Source organism: Struthio camelus, chromosome 1 (assembly GCF_040807025.1).
Source record: "Struthio camelus isolate bStrCam1 chromosome 1, bStrCam1.hap1, whole genome shotgun sequence".
NCBI classification, from domain to species: domain Eukaryota; kingdom Metazoa; phylum Chordata; class Aves; order Struthioniformes; family Struthionidae; genus Struthio; species Struthio camelus.
In genome coordinates, this window is record NC_090942.1 from 7,784,766 (window position 1) to 7,791,257 (window position 6,492).

A 6,492-nucleotide genomic window follows, 5' to 3' on the forward strand; every position below is an offset into this window, starting at 1 on the left:
TCATCAGACTCATCTGTGTGTAAAATATGGGCTAAAGAGTTTAATAAAGGCAATATTCGTGTTTCATAATGACATGGTCCCACAGTTTATTTCATCATAGCTTTATGGAAGAACAGCAAAGACAGATCTTGCCAAAACAGAAACAGACTTAATTTTTTTTCGGACAAAGAATCCAAAATGACAGATAGAGCTTTGCTAACATCTTTAATCTGTTTCTTGGAGATTAACAAATTGTTTCGTAATTTTCAGAAAAAAATGGATAGAGTAAGCCACAATTTTTTTTTTTTTTTAGAGAAAATATCCTCAGGAAATCCCCATGGGTCAAGCAGCTAAAGTTTTTAAATGTTATCTATCAGAAAAAGCTGTTTTTGTTCTGGAAATCGAGGGGCCAAAATTGCAGTAGAAAAGAAGGTTTCACAGTCTCCTTCAGTAGATTTTTAGATACAGAAATAAGAACTATGTAAGAAAACAAAAACTTGAGTTTATTATTGACTTCAGATGAGGCTGGAGCAGTCCTCGAGGCATTTTGTGCAATAGTATGTAAGAACCATGGAAGCCCTGGTACTGACACCACTCTTAGGTTTTTGTGGAGATTTTTGCTTTAACAGTACCCGATTCTTCTTTAACATTTCTATTTGGGGGTTTTGTCTCCCCATTAGGCACAGTAGCTCTTTAGGAAATGTTGAAATACTCTAGGAAGTTTCCCACAATGTTATGACCCTCCCTGGCAGATATTTGTGCAAATAAAAGTTTGCTCCTAGGGATTCTTCAGTTTCTCCCGTGAGACAGCGTTCGTCTCCAAACCTCAGTGCCTGCAGGAGGGTGGCCGGGCAAGAGGACCCATGGAGGAACACAAGGTGGGTTGGAGGAGATGGCGGAGGTAGACCTTGCCCCACCGCCTTGGGTCAGGAGGTGAGGTTCAAGGCTGGGACTCGCACGCGAGACGGCTGCACGTCCCCTTGGTTGGCAGCAGATGAGGCTCTTTCCAAGAAGAGGTGCTTGGAAACGAGGGCGAAGATGCAGCGTCATGTGGAGAGCGTGGGAAGTGCTGCCAGTGAAGGGAGAGGCATAAAGCCCATCACGCGCAGGTGCCCCTCCACATCACAACCGGCACTGGAGCCTGACAGCGTCAGCAACAGCTGAATCCTGGGTCTGGTGTGGACAGCAATATGCAGGTGCGTTACTACTCGCAACGCCGCTGCTGAAGAGTAGAGCTCCAGGAGCTGGGGAGAAGTCTGCAACCATATGCTGTTGATTTTGTTCTGGGAGCCAAGTTCTTCTACTCGAGTGAAACCTAAGTTTCGCTATTCTTTCAGTGTATATTTAAGAGATAGATATCTTCTGGGTGGAAGAGTCACATCTGAGTTTCAGCTCTGTTTACTGTGTGTTGCACGTGAGTAATGATCGCTTGGTCCTCCAACCACTTTGGGAATACCGAATCTAAGCTGTGATCTGTTCTGGAATTGCTCACGTTTTGGGTAGCCGCCACGTAACAGCTGGGAGGAAGGACAAGGTGAGAAGAGGAGGGACACAGCCTGATTCCAAAGCATGGAGATGTCTTACCTTAATGCTACTGTTAATAGTCTAAATCAAAATGTGTGTATTTGTCCACAGTGTTGGAATCTGTGGGCTGTCTCAGAAAACAAAATGCAGGCATCCAGTTCTCTTTTTGCTGGCAGTTGTCTTTTTGGTGGCAATTACTGGGGTGTGAAAGTAAGTAATTAATGTTCTTTTGAATTTCTCTATGATCCTGCAACAATGTTCCCACATTTTGAAGATACAAGGCGAGTCAACAGAGCTGACTTCAGAGCCAAGTGAGCTGAAATGTCTTGGCCACAATTCTGGAACAGGCTCAGGACTCACACTAATCTGCATATAAAGATAAAAATGCCTTTCATTTTAAAGGTCTGATTTCCTAGTTCTCTTCCATTTATATCTGCTAGTGCCCTATCCAGTATCATGCCAAGTGCTCGAGGTGACTCGTCTTCCACCGCACCTTCTGAGACATCCCCGTTTGGGACCTCACAGCGCTAGGAAGCTCTCCTGACACCCAGCGGTGTGTAACCCTTCATTCCTGGTCCCTTGGGCTATTTGCTGTTTTTCTTGAGTTCGTAAGCCACTTTTAGGTCAGCATTTTAATAACAAATTAGATTCCTCCTCATTGAGATCGCAGCGATTAATGCAATTCTCCTCTTAAATTTTTCTCAGCAGAAGCACAGTCAATTTTCTTCTCTTTCTTCCTTGTCATCTGAGGTAGTGAGAGGAAGCAAGAGCCTCTGATTCCTTTCAGGAGTCCTTCCTCTTCCAGCTCTGGATAACAAGGATTAAGTGAAATGATGTAAGGATTTAGAAACCCTCCCTGGAGACGGCATCTTGAGATCTGTGTTTGGTGTTTCGCCACAGGGATCCAAAGGCTCATCTGAGACCTTCCTCAGTGCAGCAAGATTTTTTTTTTTTCCTGTGAACTCCGCATGGTTCTGACAAGTGCTGTAGCCAGAAGTAGCTAATCTGAGGGGCATCAATAGAGCCAATTACCGCTCTGGCCGCGCTTGCAGCCACTTGTGCATGTGCCACAGTTATTTCATTCACTTCCTCCTCTTCGATGGTCTCGTAGACTTTGAGACAGACTCGTGGTTTTCCTAGGCAGGAACTCTTCCTTCTCTTTCACACATCTTCACAGACATTTAAACCAAAGGTAAAGAAAACCCTCCCTCAGAGCTTTGCCATTTTCTTTGCTGTTTCTATGGTGATGCAGGTGATTTAAGCCTTTTAATATAACCTAGTTCTGCTCTGTCTCTCTTTGCCTTTCAAATATCAATGGAGTTGAGTGTTAGTCCAGGTATCAAACAAAAGAGCACAGTGCTGCAAATCTGGCCGCCTTTCTGATGGGTGTAGGTGATCTGAAACCTCAGCCCAGCTGTCTTTTATTTATATATCCGCAGTGATTCCTTTGTAGTCTAGGGTACAAAATATCAAACCCAGATTTCTTCCCCCCTGCCCACCCTTCTTTAAACTGGGCAACCTACAAAGATGAATATTTGGCTATGTTAGTGTCCAACAGGAAGAGATGTTTTCTTTACCTTCTTATGTCTATGCTTCTCTAATTTGAATCATTTTTCTCATATGTTTTGAAATTTGTTCCATCATATTTAACTATTTTTCCACCAATGGTTGGGCTGAGTGATTCCTATGAAAAAACACATACTCCCTGGCTAAAATCCTCTCGTAGTTCTTTCAGTTGCTTTCTTTCTTTTGGACAGTAATTATGTCCATGGAGAAATAAGATCTATCTTTGGGGATCAGCTGGAAAATACTTCTCTCTCCAAGAGTTCTGCAAAAATTTACCTTATGCAGGACAGTACAAAGAGCTTCTTTAACACTGCTTAGAATTTGAATGGAAAAGTGAGTACAAGGGTCAAAGAACTGGCAGGAAGAATTTTGCCTACAACTTTTTTAAATCTTCCTACCCTTCCTTGGCCCCGTTGGGCCCTTGGATCCACTGCACATTCTCCCCATTCTGCCCACACTGTATGCAGGTCCCACAAGATCTCACTCTCCTCTCCCTCTGATCTCTGATGGATCTCATCATTGTAAAAGTGGTCTCACTCAGAGACGGACCTCCATCCTCCACAGTTGTCTCCCCTTACCCAAGGGGGCTTCAATGTCAGCCTGGCAGTCTGATGCCTGGGGATGGCTGGCTGTTGTCTCAGACCCGTCATGGCTACAGGGAAACCGTTGTTCTCATGCCAGCAGGCCCTTTCTCCCTTCTTTAATCACTGGCTGTGTCACCACCTCTTACCTACAACTTAGGCTTACAATCTGGATGTCATCCTCAGCTTGGGCTTGTCTCTCCCTTCGTAAGGGTTTATAGATACTCTCCACGTAGCTTCTCCTAGACGTGGCCTTTTCTACCATTCATACAACTAAGACTCTGTTCAGGCCTCTGTCATCTTGTGTCTGGAGTCCTGCAGCACCTTATCTGGGGCAGACACAGTCTTGGTCCACCACTATCCACTTGTTTTGTTGCTGCACACACTGTTTTTCTAGACCATCACTACCTATCATCTTGACCATCCATCTCTTCCTCGGGCTCCCTTCACTACCTCTTGCTTAGTGTTGCGCTCTTACACAACAGCTCTTAGGCTAGGGCCTCACTCATCTCTGAGTTTCTGCAGCATCCGGTTCGTGAGCCACAACTACAGGTCCAAGAATAAGAATAACAGCAAAGTGCAGCTGATCCCAGCCCACGTCAGCAGAGACTAGAAGTCACTGCGCTCAGAGGTCTGTTCATAAATCAGTGTGAAGTGGGCTGTCTGAGTGCAGCTCCCAGTAGAAGCAGCTGCGTAATACAGACCACTGACACAACTGGCAATGGGAAAAATATCTAAACATATCATTCCCACAGCTGTGAAGGAAAGAAGAAAAATGGTTAATTCCCCTGTCCTTGGGGTTGACCCTGGCCCAGGTAAACACAGGTCTTGAGAATCAGAGGTTTTAAAGGCAGAGGGACTATCAGGAACATCTAATCTCACCACACTGGCTAGACAATGTCACCCAGGAACTCGTGCATCAAGCTCATAACATTTGATTGAGGTGAAGCAAGAGCTGAAGAAAGACATTCGACCCTCACTTAAAAATCTTAGGTGGCAGAGAAGCAAGCTCATTCCTTGGTGAGTTGTTCCAATGCTGAAAACTTGTGCGTTTTTCCATTCCGGACTTGCCTGGCTTCAGCTTCCAGCCATGGGATTATGTTGTGCTTTTGTCTGCTAGGGGAAAATAGCCTCTTATCAGAAATCTTCACCCATTTTATGTATTTATAATCCAACAATCAAGTCAGCTCTTAGATAAATTCCCTTAAATACGTATCTTTTACTTCATGACGGACTGCCCGTCATTACCCTAGCTTACTTGCCCTGTATTTTCAACACCTTTTTTCTCACGCAGAGACCAGAAATAGTTTCAACTTATTCCAGTGACTGGTCTCCAGAGAGCTAGGTAGAAGGCAGCACACCACTCCTGTTTGGTATTCTGCTTCTTCATGCAAGAACCATATTTATTCTGCTAGCCAATGTTACACAAATATGGAGCAATTTGCATTGGTCACTTCTGCAGAAAGATGGTATTGAGAAAGTACAGTTTGCTCTTCAGTCCTAGCTCAGTCAAGTGGAGGCAGTTCTGACCTGATTTTGGAAAGGACTTCTAGAGCTGTGGTCCTTCTGCTGAGAGCAATTAGCCCTCCCGTCACTCGTCCTGGCTCGCTTCAGCTGCAGGATCACTGTGGAACTTGATGAAGAAAGCGATGCTGGACGTATCCGAGTCCTAATGCAGCAGCAGTATTGTAGGACTTCAGCCTCTACTCTGGGAATAGAAGAAGTGATGGAGATGTGAAATGTTTTTGCCTTTGCTTTACTAGTCCAAGTTTTGAGGATTCCTATCCCATCCCTCCTCTGTTTTCAAAGAGCTGAATCTGTTTTAATTTTTGAATCACAGCTGGAGGTAGTGCACTTGATGCTGTCTGTTTCCAAAGTGGATTTAGTACTTTTAAATGGCCCCAGATTGCCAGGGATGACTTCTCCCTGTGTTCCCAGCAGAACAGCAGTGGGACGAATCTGGGTTGGAGGGAGGGAATGCCTTTCAAAAGGGACAAGGTGCTCCCATCCCCAAGCTGGCTCTGTTGCTGCTGGGTGCAGGCATGGTGTGCTGGTGGATCCAACAAAGGCACGTCCCTGGACACAAAATCTCTTGCTACGCAGCCTTCCAGTCTGCAGAATTGTTAAAAAACCAAAATCTGACCTCAGAGGACCTCATTAGGGCCCATACTAATGTAAATTATGAGTAATGTTAATACTAACTGAACAGGAACAGGCATGTGCGTCCAGGAGGTTGTATCATTCTGACTTGGGATGGGCCCATGCAGACCAGCCTTTTTTCTTGTTTTTCTTCTTGCACGTTGCCTGGATAAAATGAAAAGTGAAAAGAAGCATCTATAATGAGCACTTTTGGCACAACGTGAAGTTAATGCAATTGAACTCACACTGTGCTCAGTTTTCACAACTGGGTTCTTACTTCGATGAGTTAATTCCTTTTGATGCCCCTTATGTTCCTCCCCTGCTTTCGTTGAGACTAAAATAACCCAACTGTCCATCTAGCTTATGGAATTACTGAACTTTTGAGAGAACACAGAGTGCTCTCACATCAGGATTTGGGATTAAACCTCTCTTGTTTATGTTAAACATAACATCTTAATTCTTCCACTGCTGGAGGGCAGATGAATCTCCACAATCCCAGAGAAACCTGCTTTCAAGCCCTATAGAAAAGGTCAGCATGATTTGTTCCTCATTACAGCTGTTCTTTCCACTAAACTTGTCTCATGGTATATGACAGTCCTCTTATGAAACACCTTTATGCAATTTACAGCATTTTTACTTAAATATTTTCCATTGTAAGACAACATTTGCTTCATCTGCAGCACATTTCTCTTCTCAAACTGCA